Source organism: Geotrypetes seraphini, chromosome 1 (assembly GCF_902459505.1).
Source record: "Geotrypetes seraphini chromosome 1, aGeoSer1.1, whole genome shotgun sequence".
NCBI classification, from domain to species: Eukaryota; Metazoa; Chordata; class Amphibia; order Gymnophiona; family Dermophiidae; genus Geotrypetes; species Geotrypetes seraphini.
The window spans coordinates 148,036,584-148,048,841 of NC_047084.1; positions in this window are offsets into that span (position 1 = coordinate 148,036,584).

The window sequence follows — 12,258 nt, forward strand, 5'->3', positions numbered from 1 at the left end:
ATATCAGAACATGATAGTGCAGTATTTTTGTGGAGTTTTTCTACAAAAGGGCCTGTTTTTCGTATGATTCTGGGTAATTCAAGTTAGATACAAGCATATGTGTTAGTTAAGGCCACGCCCAATAGAAGTGTACGACAAACTGGTGAATAAAAATCTGAATATAAATGAAGCTAAAGCCAGAAAAACACACTACAGATTAATATAAGGGAAAGTGTAATAATTTTTTTTTATATACTTTGCTGTTGGGCCAGATCATGAAGGGAACCAGGGTATACATGGAATCCATCTTGGTTCTCTGTCTTTCTTTTCTATATCTTCTCTGTCTTTGGAATCCATTTTGTGGTCAGTTTATCCAAGTCTTTGTTCTAAGCCATGTGGTGTTAATTGATACCAGCTGTGCCTTAGGCTGGGAAGACGTATCCTAAATTAAGATATAACAGGAATTAAATATAGTTATGAATGTATGGAATGCTTGGCCAAGCAAATATGAATGAAGCAAATATGAATGTGTGGCTGTGTATTGAACAAAAGAATGGGTTTTGAAAAAACATATTATATATCTTTGCAACCTAAAGAAATCCTAAAACATCTGGAAATGAGTAGCAGTCTCTAGTGTAGAGAGGGGGAGACCAGCCCCATCTCCTCCTTTTCTAGGAAAGCTTCTGTGGACTAAAGCCATGAAATTTGAACCTGTCAGTTTAGGGAGAGCTTTTCTTTTCCTCTAAGGCTGAGAACTTTTCAGCACCTTTGAAAACTTTTTCCTTTGTCTAACTTTTAAACACCTCCTTTGTTGATTTTTATTGGTTGAGAAACTGATTATGTCACAATGAGCCAAAGGTATATAATGAGAGTGTCGTGAGATCTTAAGGGAGCTCGTTATCAGAAGGCCAGCATTTGGTAACTATAACAATCTCCCACTAGCACAACTGTTAATGCAAGCAATTATGCTTTATTCTTTTGAGTCTCATAATGGAAAAATAGAAACAATAGCTCAATAAATCTTAATTATAATTTTTACAACCTTGTGCTGGTGTCATTTTGCATGTTTTTTATTATTTTTCACACCTTGAGCTTTATGAGTGCGCGGCATCAAATTTGCATGCTTAAGAGACAGCCAGAACTTCCCTCCACCAAGCGCAGCAGTCACTGGCAGCATCCATGACCCACCGAGGTGCCAGCATCTGTGACTCAGGGATGCTACTGCTGCCTGCCAAGCTTGGCAAAAGGGATTCCCCAGTAGAGAATGAAACGGGTGACTGTTTACCGCGGTAAACCGCGGGTCACCGCAGTAAATCAGTAGGAATAGAGACATTTGCAACTGGTTTACCGCAGGAATAGGGACAAGACCTTTCACCGCCCCGTGGGAGTGGTGAAAAGTCTTACTCCTCTGGTAAAAAAAAAATTGCACCCGTGTCTTCTCCCCAGCTCCTCTTATGCCTATTTTACCTTCAGGAGCCAGCCATGCCACGATGAAGACAGAAGGAACCTGAAACCAAAGCCTGAGACTAATGTGATTTGAAGAATAAAATTACCAGACAACAAAAAGAAAAAGAAAAAAAAATTATTTTATATTTTGTGATTAGAATATTTCAGATTTGAAATATGTATCCTGCTAGAGCTGGTATTAGACATAACTGGGGACCGCAAAGTCCAGACTGTGCTTCTTTAGCTTCCAGCTGGCTTAGGGTTCTCTCTCTGACCAGGGGCAGTTGCCCTAGTTGCACTCTCCAAACATTATTCTTGCCATGTGTGACTAAAGTATTCTGTTAGCTTAATTTTTCCATGTAGCATTCTGTGGTAATTTGGTTTGTTCCGTTTTCACAATAGTGAAGGGGATATTTGTGAAAGGAAGGGGAGATGGGTTTCTTTTCTAAAGCGCCATGAAGGAAAGGGAGGGAGGGAAGGGGCCGTGCGCGCAATCGGTGACTGCGCACCTTCCCTTCCTTATATTTCTTTACGCCGTGAAGGTAAGGGGGAGGAAGATTCTTGAGCCGCTGAAGGGCGATGAGGTGGTGAGAGGGAAGGGTGGATGCTGCAGGGACGGGGCGGTGAAGGGGACAGCGGGGATGGGAATGGGACATTGAAGGGGATTGTGGGTTCGGGGATGGGGCAGTGAAGGGGACGGTGGGAACAGAGCGGTGAAGGGGACAGTGGTCCAGTGACGGGGACAGATTTTTTTCCCCATGTCATTCTCTAATCCCCAGCCAAGTGCAGAGGAAGTCCTCAGCTGACAGCTTGAGGGTCCTCATCAGCTGAGTATTTATATTTTATATTTACATTAGAGGCTGTGGCAGAAACCCGTTTACAAAGTACGTATTCTTCCCAATTAATATTTCTAAATTAATAAAGTGTCTTTGCTTATTTGTAAATGGGTCTCTATGAAAGCCTTTAATTCAGTAGCATAATTAAATTAAATAACTTCTGAAGTTTATGGGAACAGATTTGATTCCAGCGGGGACAGATTTTATTCCAGCGGGGACGGGTGGGGACGGGTTTGATTCCAGTGGGGACGGGTTTGACTCCTAGCGGGGGCAGGTTTGTTTCTACCGGGGATGGGTTTGATCTGTGCTGTGGATGTGCTGCAGCCTGACTCAGCTCTAAACGTAGCTGGATCTGGGAGAAGAAATCACTGCCTCAAAGAAACTGTCCTCCAAATGTTGAAATCTTTGAGTTGCCAGTCGGATCTCACTGATCCTTAACCTCCACAGATGCAAAAGGGGGGGGGGGGAGGCAAAATGCATCCGGCATTCTGAAGAGCTCTGCTGAGCCCCCTGTAGATACTTAACAGCCTGTACTCAAGCCCCTGCGACCCAATAGACAAGCAAAAGCTTCTAGGGGTCTGAACCCTGGGCTCCACAAAGTTTCCGCAGGCTAGCTAATAGGTATCACAGACTTCAAGTCTGCTTCTCCTCCATGCAGGCTGAGCTTTCCCCTTGACCTGGGGAGATCTTTAGCACCAAAAGCCACCAAAAACCACTGCACCCCCCTCCTCCCCCCCAAAAAAAATAAAGAAATATAAAGAGCAGATCAGAAAGATTCCTTCCAGATCACATCAGAAGGAAAAACTGAAGGGGACAACAGCAGAGTCCACTAGAGAGAGAGGAGGAGTTGAAAACCTGGAATGGATTCCTTCTGCACGGCTTGCAAGCATGGGGAGAATACCCCATAATCCAGAATGACACACCTATTGCACTATAATATCTGTTATATTAGTGCCACCTTTCAATGGCACTAAAGTTTTATTTTTTTCCTCACAAAGGACCATTTCAAGAGAGGGGAGATGATGGTTTGGATATTTCTTTCATGTGCTATGCTCCATAATTTGCTATCAGCATAGCAATAAAATAATTACTTCTTGGTGCATGGAGAATAACTTTTTTTTTTCTCCTTTGTTAACCTTTGTAAATGCTTGATAAATTACCTCGGATCCAGATATTGTCCTTTGACCAGCTCAACTATGTTCTTTTATTGATTAAAAAAGATGTCTGTTTTACCAGCTTCCTCAATGGCTGAAGTATTGAATAATGGTTAATCGTGAGAGTACCAGCTAAGTCTATTCTTGTTATGTTTTGTCTACATCATTTTCTTCTTAGATATTCCCAATATTTCGAGGTCTGCCCTTGAGATGACTCTGGTCTAATGTTACTGGCTAAAGATATAGATCAAATACTAGATGAAGAAAATCTATGTGATCCACACCAACACGGATTTACCAGGGGAAGATCCTGCCAATCTAATCTGATTGACTTCTTTGACTGGGTGACTAGTCATCTGGATGCCGGGGAGTCCCTGGACGTGATTTATTTGGACTTCAGCAAAGCTTTTGATAGCGTCCCACACCGCAGGCTGTTGAACAAACTAAAATCTATGGGATTAGGGGATACACTCACTACATGGGTTTGGGATTGGCTAAGCGGTAGGCTTCAAAGGGTGATGGTTAACGGTACCCCCTCCAAAACATCAGCAGTGACGAGTGGAGTACCACAGGGCTCCGTCTTAGGGCCGATTCTATTCAATTTATTCATAGGAGATATGACCCAAGGGCTTAGAGGAAAAGTGTCACTGTTTGCCGACGACGCCAAACTATGCAACATAGTAGGTAAAAGCAGTGTGCCTGACACTATGATGCAGGACCTACGGCAGCTGGAACAGTGGTCGTCAACTTGGCAGCTAAGCTTCAATGCTAAAAAATGTAAAGTGATGCACCTAGGTAAAAAAAATCCACACAGAACTTACACACTAAATGGAGAAACCTTGTCCAAGACCACGGCAGAACGTGATTTAGGAGTAATCATTAATGATGATATGAAGGCTGCCAATCAGGTGGAGAAGGCTTCGTCCAAGGCAAGACAAATGATGGGCTGCATCCGTAGGGGTTTTGTCAGCAGAAAACCTGAAGTCATAATGCCGCTGTACAGATCCATGGTGAGACCTCATCTGGAGTATTGTGTTCAATTCTGGAGACCGCACTACCGGAAAGATGTGTTGAGAATTGAGTCGGTTCAGCGAATGGCTACCAGGATGGTCTTGGGGCTCAGGGAACTCATGTATGAAGAAAGGCTAAAAAAACTGCGGATGTACTCACTGGAAGAACGAAGAGAGAGGGGAGACATGATTGAGACCTTTAAGTATATTACGGGACGTATAGAGGTGAAAGAAGATATCTTCTGTCTTACAGGGCCCTCGGTCACCAGAGGGCACTTGCTGAAAGTCAGGGGAGGGAAATTTCATGGTGATACCAGGAAGTACTTCTTCACCGAAAGGATAGTCGATCATTGAAACGAGCTACCTCAGCAGGTGATTGAGGCCAACAACGTATCAGATTTTAAGAGAAAATGGGATATTCACGTGGGATATCTAGGGAAATAAAAGTCAGGGAGTGGGTCATTGGTGTGGACAGACTTGATGGGCTGAGGCCCTTTTCTGCCGTCAATTTCTATGTTTCTAATTTGTTCTTTTAATATTTTCTTTATTTATTTTTTTATAGATATACATAAACCAGTATATATATAAGGAAAAAGAGAGACTTTACATACAAGTTAAACAGAAATTAAAACAAAAACAAATAAAACTCAATATAAAATTATCAATCTCTCAATTAAAGCCCACAGTTTGGGAGAAGCAATTCACATTCTATCATGGGATCTGATATTTAACAAGGAAACACAGAAAAATCATTAGTGTAGTGTTATATCTTCTACATTATTTTAATGACCTATGTCACTGTGGAGGCACTGGAAAGAATAACTCCTTTTCCCTCTAGGAAAAACCGTAACTGAGAGGGGTAAAAAAAAAATATATGAATGTTGATCCAAAAGGATCAAACATGTACAAGAATATCTGAGCTGAAATTTAGCCCCCAAAGAGAGTACGGATTGTCTTAATTGTAGGAACCCTTTCCTTCTGGTCTGAGTTAACTTTGAAACGCTGGGAACATGGAGATCTTAGAGTCCATAAAGGTCTTTAAGCCTAAAAAACAGCCTATGAAGTGCCTCTTTGTCTTGTTGAAAGACAAAAGGTACCAGAAGTGTAGAGTGTAAGATGACTTCATCCTCTGAGGTTTCCAATATTCTTGTTAAGTCCATTGGGCTCAATGGGTTTAGGCGAGACCTCAGGTTGAGAAGCCTTCTTAGATACTGGAAGGTAATATATTCTATGTAAGGGTGGAAAACCAGTCTCTGGGTATTTAAACGATTCCTTAAGAAATTTATAAAATAAATCTCTAGGAGGCATTGCTAGAACTTTAGGAAAGTTAAGCATTTTTTCTGGTTTTCAGTCATGTAAAAGGTTCCTGAGCAAGTGTGCGCCTGTGAAAGTTGTTAATCTTATAAATAAAAATTTTTTTTTAAAAAGAAATCCAGTATCTCAATTCTAATGCTACCCACATCAAAGCTTTAACGTTTTTTGGTTATTTAGTGTCATATAAACCTTAAAAATTGTTGCCTGGCAGAATCTCTGCAAAGGTGCTCAACACTGTCACCCGCCTGCTGGTCTTCTGGAAGCTACTAATGAGCCTAGGCCCAATTTTTCAGAACCACCGCTTTAATGTAAATTGCTTGCTGGCTATTTGAAATGTCACTTTTAGAAGCAGGCTGCTTTGATGGTGAATCTTAAGACTGTGTTAGCTCCCCATCAGATACGCAACCTACCTTTGCCAAGCCCTGACATTGTCAACTTTAGTGAGAAAAGGCAGACACCCAGCTCCCCCCATCTTTTCTTGTTTTATCCCTGATCCATGCGAAGGATGGAAAATTAGAAAGTACAAGAGGGCTTTTATCATTTGTAGAATGAAAGTGTTGAAAAATGAACTGTCAGTCTATGTTTCCCAGAAGCAAATATAAATATTTAAAAAGGGCAGTGATGGTAGTTTCATTGTCTTCCTTACGCATGTGGATTGGGTAGCAGCAAACAATTACAGCTGTCAAACTTTTAATGGTGATAAATAGTTTATTAATCTTACCTTGATAAAGGCCGTTACAGGAGTGGCAGAGCACCTTATCGTTTAAAGAGGCCAAAGGTATCAATCTCCTATCCTGCCCCTAAGCTCTCTAAATGCTGATGCTGTGTTGGGTAAAATACTGGTGGGGATGAACCAAGGCCTCAGGGGCCCACTCCATTCTGCTGCCTATTGGATGTTAGACTATTCAGCGTCATGACAGGAAAACATGTCCGTCAATAATGAAGGATTCTGGGAATATTTCTGCATGCACACAGCAGCCTTACTAAATTCCAAGCTAGAAGTGCATCTTTACTAAGTGTGGTAAGGTTTTGCACTGCCCCCCCCCCCAATTCTGTATATGGTACCTTAAATTGTATATGCAAATTAGCTCACACAGCTAATTTGCGCACACAACTTAATTGGCCTAATTGGCGCTGATAATTGGCAATTAACATCCATAATTTACACTATTGGCACTAACCGAAAGTCATATGCTCAACTTGGAAATCATGATTCTATAAAAAGTATGTGCCAGTTCTAGTGTGTGAATTTGAAAAGGTGATGTGTTCAATGGAGGGACATGGGCGGATCATGGGTGTTCCTAAAAGTTACACACATTGTTATAGAAACGTAAAAACATGACGGCAGATAAAGGCCAAATGGCCCATCTAGTTGTCCCATCCGCAGTAACCATTATCTCTTTCTCTCTCTGAGAGATCCCACATGTCTATCCCAGGCTCTCTTGAATTCAGACACAGTCTCTGTTTCTACCATCTCTTCCGGGAGACTGTTCCACATATCAACAACCCTTTCTATAAAAAAAGTATTTTCTCAGATTACTCCGGAGCTTATCACCTCTTAACTTCATCCTATGCCCTCTCATTGCAGAGTTTCCTTTCAAATGAAAGAGATTCGACTCATGCATATTTATATTACGTACGTATTTAAATGTCTCTATCATATCTCCCTTCTCCCGCTTTTCCTCCAAAGTATACAGATTGAGATCTTTAAGTCTGTCCCCATACACCTTATCACAAAGACCACACTCCATTTTAGTAGCCTTCCTCTAGACCAGTGGTCTCAAACTTACGGCCCGCCAGATACTATTTTGAGGCCCTCGTTATGTTTATCATAATCACAAAAGTAAAATAAACAGTTTCTTGATCATATGTCTGTTTAGCTATAAATTACAATATTATTATTAAGACTTAGCCAAAAGGAAAGATTTATAAAATATAAAGAGTTTTACCTCATGCAAAATTGTAATTTCTTTAATAAGACATTAAATATTTTTTTCTAAGGCCCTCCAAAAGGTAGCCCTGCAATGGGTTTCAGTTTGAGACCACTGCTCTATACCGACTCCATCCTTTTTATACAGAATATGCTCAATCTGTGCATAGCTTAGCTGCAGGCATTTAGGCCTGGCTTTAGCTGGCCTAAATGGGTGCACCTAAAAGCTATGTGATGCACAGGCGCTTAGTGTGATTCCATAAAAGGTACATACACCTTGTAGCATTGTTTATTTACATTTGATATCCCGCTTAATGCAGTAGTTCAAAGCGGCTTACAAATTAAAATGACAATACTCAGACTGGAAAAGCGTCACGAGTGGAGTGCTGCAGGGTTCAGTGCTTGGACCCGTGCTCTTCAACATATTTATAAACGACCTGGAAATTGGTACGATGAGTGAGGTGATTAAATTTGCGGACGATACAAAGTTATTCAGGAGGATTGCGAAGACCTGCAACGTGACATAAATCCGCTCGAGAAATGGGCTGCGACATGGCAAATGAGGTTTAACATGGATAAGTATATTGTGATGCAAGTCGGTAACAAAAATCTTATACACGAATACAGGATGTGCGGTGTGGTACTTGGAGAGACCCCCCCCAGGAAAGAGACTTGGAAGTACTGGTCGACAAGTTGATGAAGCCGTCCGCACAATGCGCGGTGGCAGTGAAAATGGCGAACAGAATGCTAGGAATGATTAAGAAGGGGATCACGAACAAATCAGAGAAGATTATCATGCCGCTGTACCAGCCCATGGTATGCCCTCACCTGGAATATTTTGTCCAGCACTGGTCACCATACATGAAGAAGGTCACAGTGCTACTCGAAAGGGTCCAGAGAAGAGCGACTAAAATGGTTAAGGGACTGGAGGAGTTGCTGTACAGTGAGAAATTAGAGAAACTGGGCCTCTTCTCCCTTGATCTTAACATTCAAGATAATGAAGGGAATAGACTTAGTAGATAAAGACAGGTTGTTCACCCTCTCCAAGGTAGAGAGAATGAGAGGGGATAGATTCTGTACAAACGTAAGGAAGTTCATCTTCACCCAGAGAGTGGTGGAAAACTGGAATGCTCTTCCGGAGGCTGTTATAGGGGAAAACAAAGTAAGACAAGTTCCTGCTGAACCAGAATGTACGCAGGTGAGGCTAGTCTCGTGGCACTGGTCTTTGACCTAAGGGCTGCCGCGGGAGCGGACTGCTGGGCACGATGGACCACTGGTCTGACCCAGCAGCGGCAATTCTTATGTTCTTATGTAAATTAGTTAATTAAGAAAAACTACCCTATCTGTCCCAAAGGTTCACAATCTAGCTAAAGTACCTGAGTAAAATAAAAGGATAAAATAACAATATATAAAACAATTCCAAGGTTGTGGTAAGTTACACTTTAAAAATAAATAAAAATAACAAAAGTTTACAGCAGTTCACAAATAGTAATAATGCATCAAATATTAGTGCTTAGCAAATATCCCTAACTAAACTAAACTAAACTAAACCTTAAGTTTATATACCGCGTCATCTCCACGGAAGTGGAGCTTGACACGGTTTACAAGAATTAAAACAGAGAAAGGAACTCCAATGGAAGGAAGAAGGGCTGCTAAACAGGAAGGAAAGAGGGGGCTTTGAATAATGGAGGTGGGGGGGTGGTTACATTTTGGAGAAAAGCCAGGTTTTCAGATGTTTTCTGAAGTGTTGGAGGGAGGTCGAACTCTGAAGATGGGCAGAGAAGCTGTTCCACAGCTCGGTGATCCTGAAGAGGAGGGATGTTCCAAGTTTTCCTGTATGGGAAATGCCATTTAGAGATGGGAAGGATAGTTTAAATTTCTGAGTGGATCTGGTGGAGTGAGTACTCGAGAGCCAGGATAGTGGAAAGAGGGGAGGAAGGATGCCGTGAAGAGATTTGAAGGTGAGACAGGCGCACTTGTAGCGAACCCTGAGGGTGACTGGGAGCCAGTGAAGCTTAGACAGAAGCGGGGAGACATGGTCGAATTTGCCTTTTGTGAAGATTAGTTTAGCCGCGGTATTTTGAATCTGTTGGAGTCTGAGGAGACTTTTCTTTGTTAGGCTTAGGTAGATGGCTAAGGCTAAGGCTCACAATCTAACTAAAGCATCTATGAACGGTTAGTTAACATACTAAAAATGCAAGGAGAAAAACATAATGACAAAAATGAAGGTAAGAAACTAAAACAAAAGATTTGATAAAATTTAAATAAAATAGAAACCTAGCAGAGAAGAAAAAAACAAACTAAGATGAAGGCCAATGAAATCAAATCAAATAAAGTCAAGACAATTATTGTGGAAGATCAGGGAGGACAAGACACCAGTGCAGGCCCGCAGGAATCTTGCTAAATGGCATTCTAGTTGGTGACGATTTTTTGGGCACTGTATAGAGAATCAGGCCCTTACTGTTCATTAAGCTGAGAGAGCAGTGCATGGATAAGAAGCATCAAATCTGTTTTACTACTTGGGATCTAGCTAGGTACTTGGGACTTGAGTTGGTCATTTTGGAAACAGGATACTGGGCTTGATGGATCTTCAGTTTGGCCCAGTATAGCAATTCTTATGTTCTTAATATGGCTGAATGTGGATGGATAAGAGGTTTGAGTCAGGTCCCTTAGGATTTACAGGGGCTTTGCATATTCGGGTTGGTGCTGCATTTCCACTTCCATGAGATTTCTTTCTAGCATCAGTTTGCATAAGCCAAAAACAGTGTTGAAATGATATCACTGGCCCAGGATTATTTATAAACTTTGAACTATCCATATTTAAAAAAATCTCTCTGAACTTTGAGGGACATCCCATTATACCTGCATTGATGATCTAACAGTATTCACAGTTTATTCTGCAATGTCATTACTTAACTTTGTTTTCCCCTGATCAGTTCCCATGAGCTTTGTGGTCTTGATTAGCTATTAGCATAGCAGTAAAACAATTAGTGATTAACACACAGTTTGCCAAATACAGTTATTGACAATGTGGGGTTTTTATGTTCACTTCAAAACTCTTCAAGGGAGATTTGCCTTCCACAAAGAAATCATAATAAATGAATAGCATGAACCTAGAGTTCAATGCACACTCTGCTAATGTACAATTTCTCAGAACTTATTGATATAGGAAAATCTAAGAGAGCATTCCATCCTATCAAAATAAAATCTGTCTAGTTGGCAATGCACTGCCAGGAGTTCTCAACCCAGTACTTGAGACACATTTAGCCAGTCAGGTTTTCAGGATATTGTAAATAGAGGAGAGGTTGCCTTGCCTCCAGGGGGATGGGGGACCAAGGTGCAGGATGCTGGCTCAGAAGTGATCCGGCAATGAAGAGGCAGGCCAGCTGATTTAACCCTGCATATCCGGAAGTGCCATGGGCCACAAAACATGGCTATACTCCGGGCTGCATGGGGATGAGGGACGCAGAAAGAGCCGCGGCACACCCCAGCACAGTAGACAGTGAAAGAACTAGAGCACGTACCCCTCCCATATAATGTCCAGCATCCAGCAATCTGTGATTTCTGCCCATGCTCTCCAATTAGATGTTAACCTCCCGACGATGTGTGAAAGGTTGGCTGACAGCTTGGTGTCATAACTAAGGTGACCATAGGTCCCGTTTTCAACGGGACCATCCAGTTATTGGACCTACCATTCCGTTGTCCCAACCCACCACTTCGGGATGCCTCAAACAAATGGTACTGGAGCCCACCAGGGATCAGGCAATTCTGGACCTGATACTCACCAATGGAGATAGTGTCACAGAGGTTTTGGTAGGTGATGCGTTGGTCTCCAGCGACCACAACATGGTGTGGTTTCACCTCAGGAAAGGAACCACTAGGTCGAACACATCAACAAAGGTCCTTAACTTTAGGGGCACTAACTTCGAGAGCATGGGAAATTTTGTCTATGAGGCGCTGCAAAACCAGGACACAACAGATAATGTGGAGGTAATGTGGTCAACTCTGAAATCTACCCTACAGGAAGCAACCAAGCTCTATATAAAAACAGTGAGTAAACGACGGAGAAATAACAAACCCCAGTGGTTCTCTGCAGAGATCTCGGAACTCGTAAAACAGAAGAAAAGAGCATTTGTATCCTACAAACAATCACAACGACTAAAAGTCAAAGAAGCCTATCTAGAGAAATCTAGAACTGTCAAAACAGCGGTCAGAAACGCCAAACTCCGGATGGAATAAAAGTTAGATATGAATATTAAAAAAGGGGATAAATCCTTTTTCATGTATGTTAATGATAGAAAGAGGAATACAGACGGGATAGTGCGCCTAAGGAAACCCGATGGTACCTATGCAGAATCGGACTCCGATAAAGCCAAACTACTAAACAAATACTTCTGCTCAGTCTTTACCTGTGAGGCAAACAAGGGACAGCTCAGAAGACCCATTCAGGAATTTTGAATTTACTACCAGCAGCATCTACCAAGAATTATCAAGGCTCAAGGTGAACAAAGCCATGGGACCAGATAAATTGCATCCCAGAGTGCTTAGGGAATTGAGAGATGTCCTGGCAGAACCATTAGCCGCGCTCT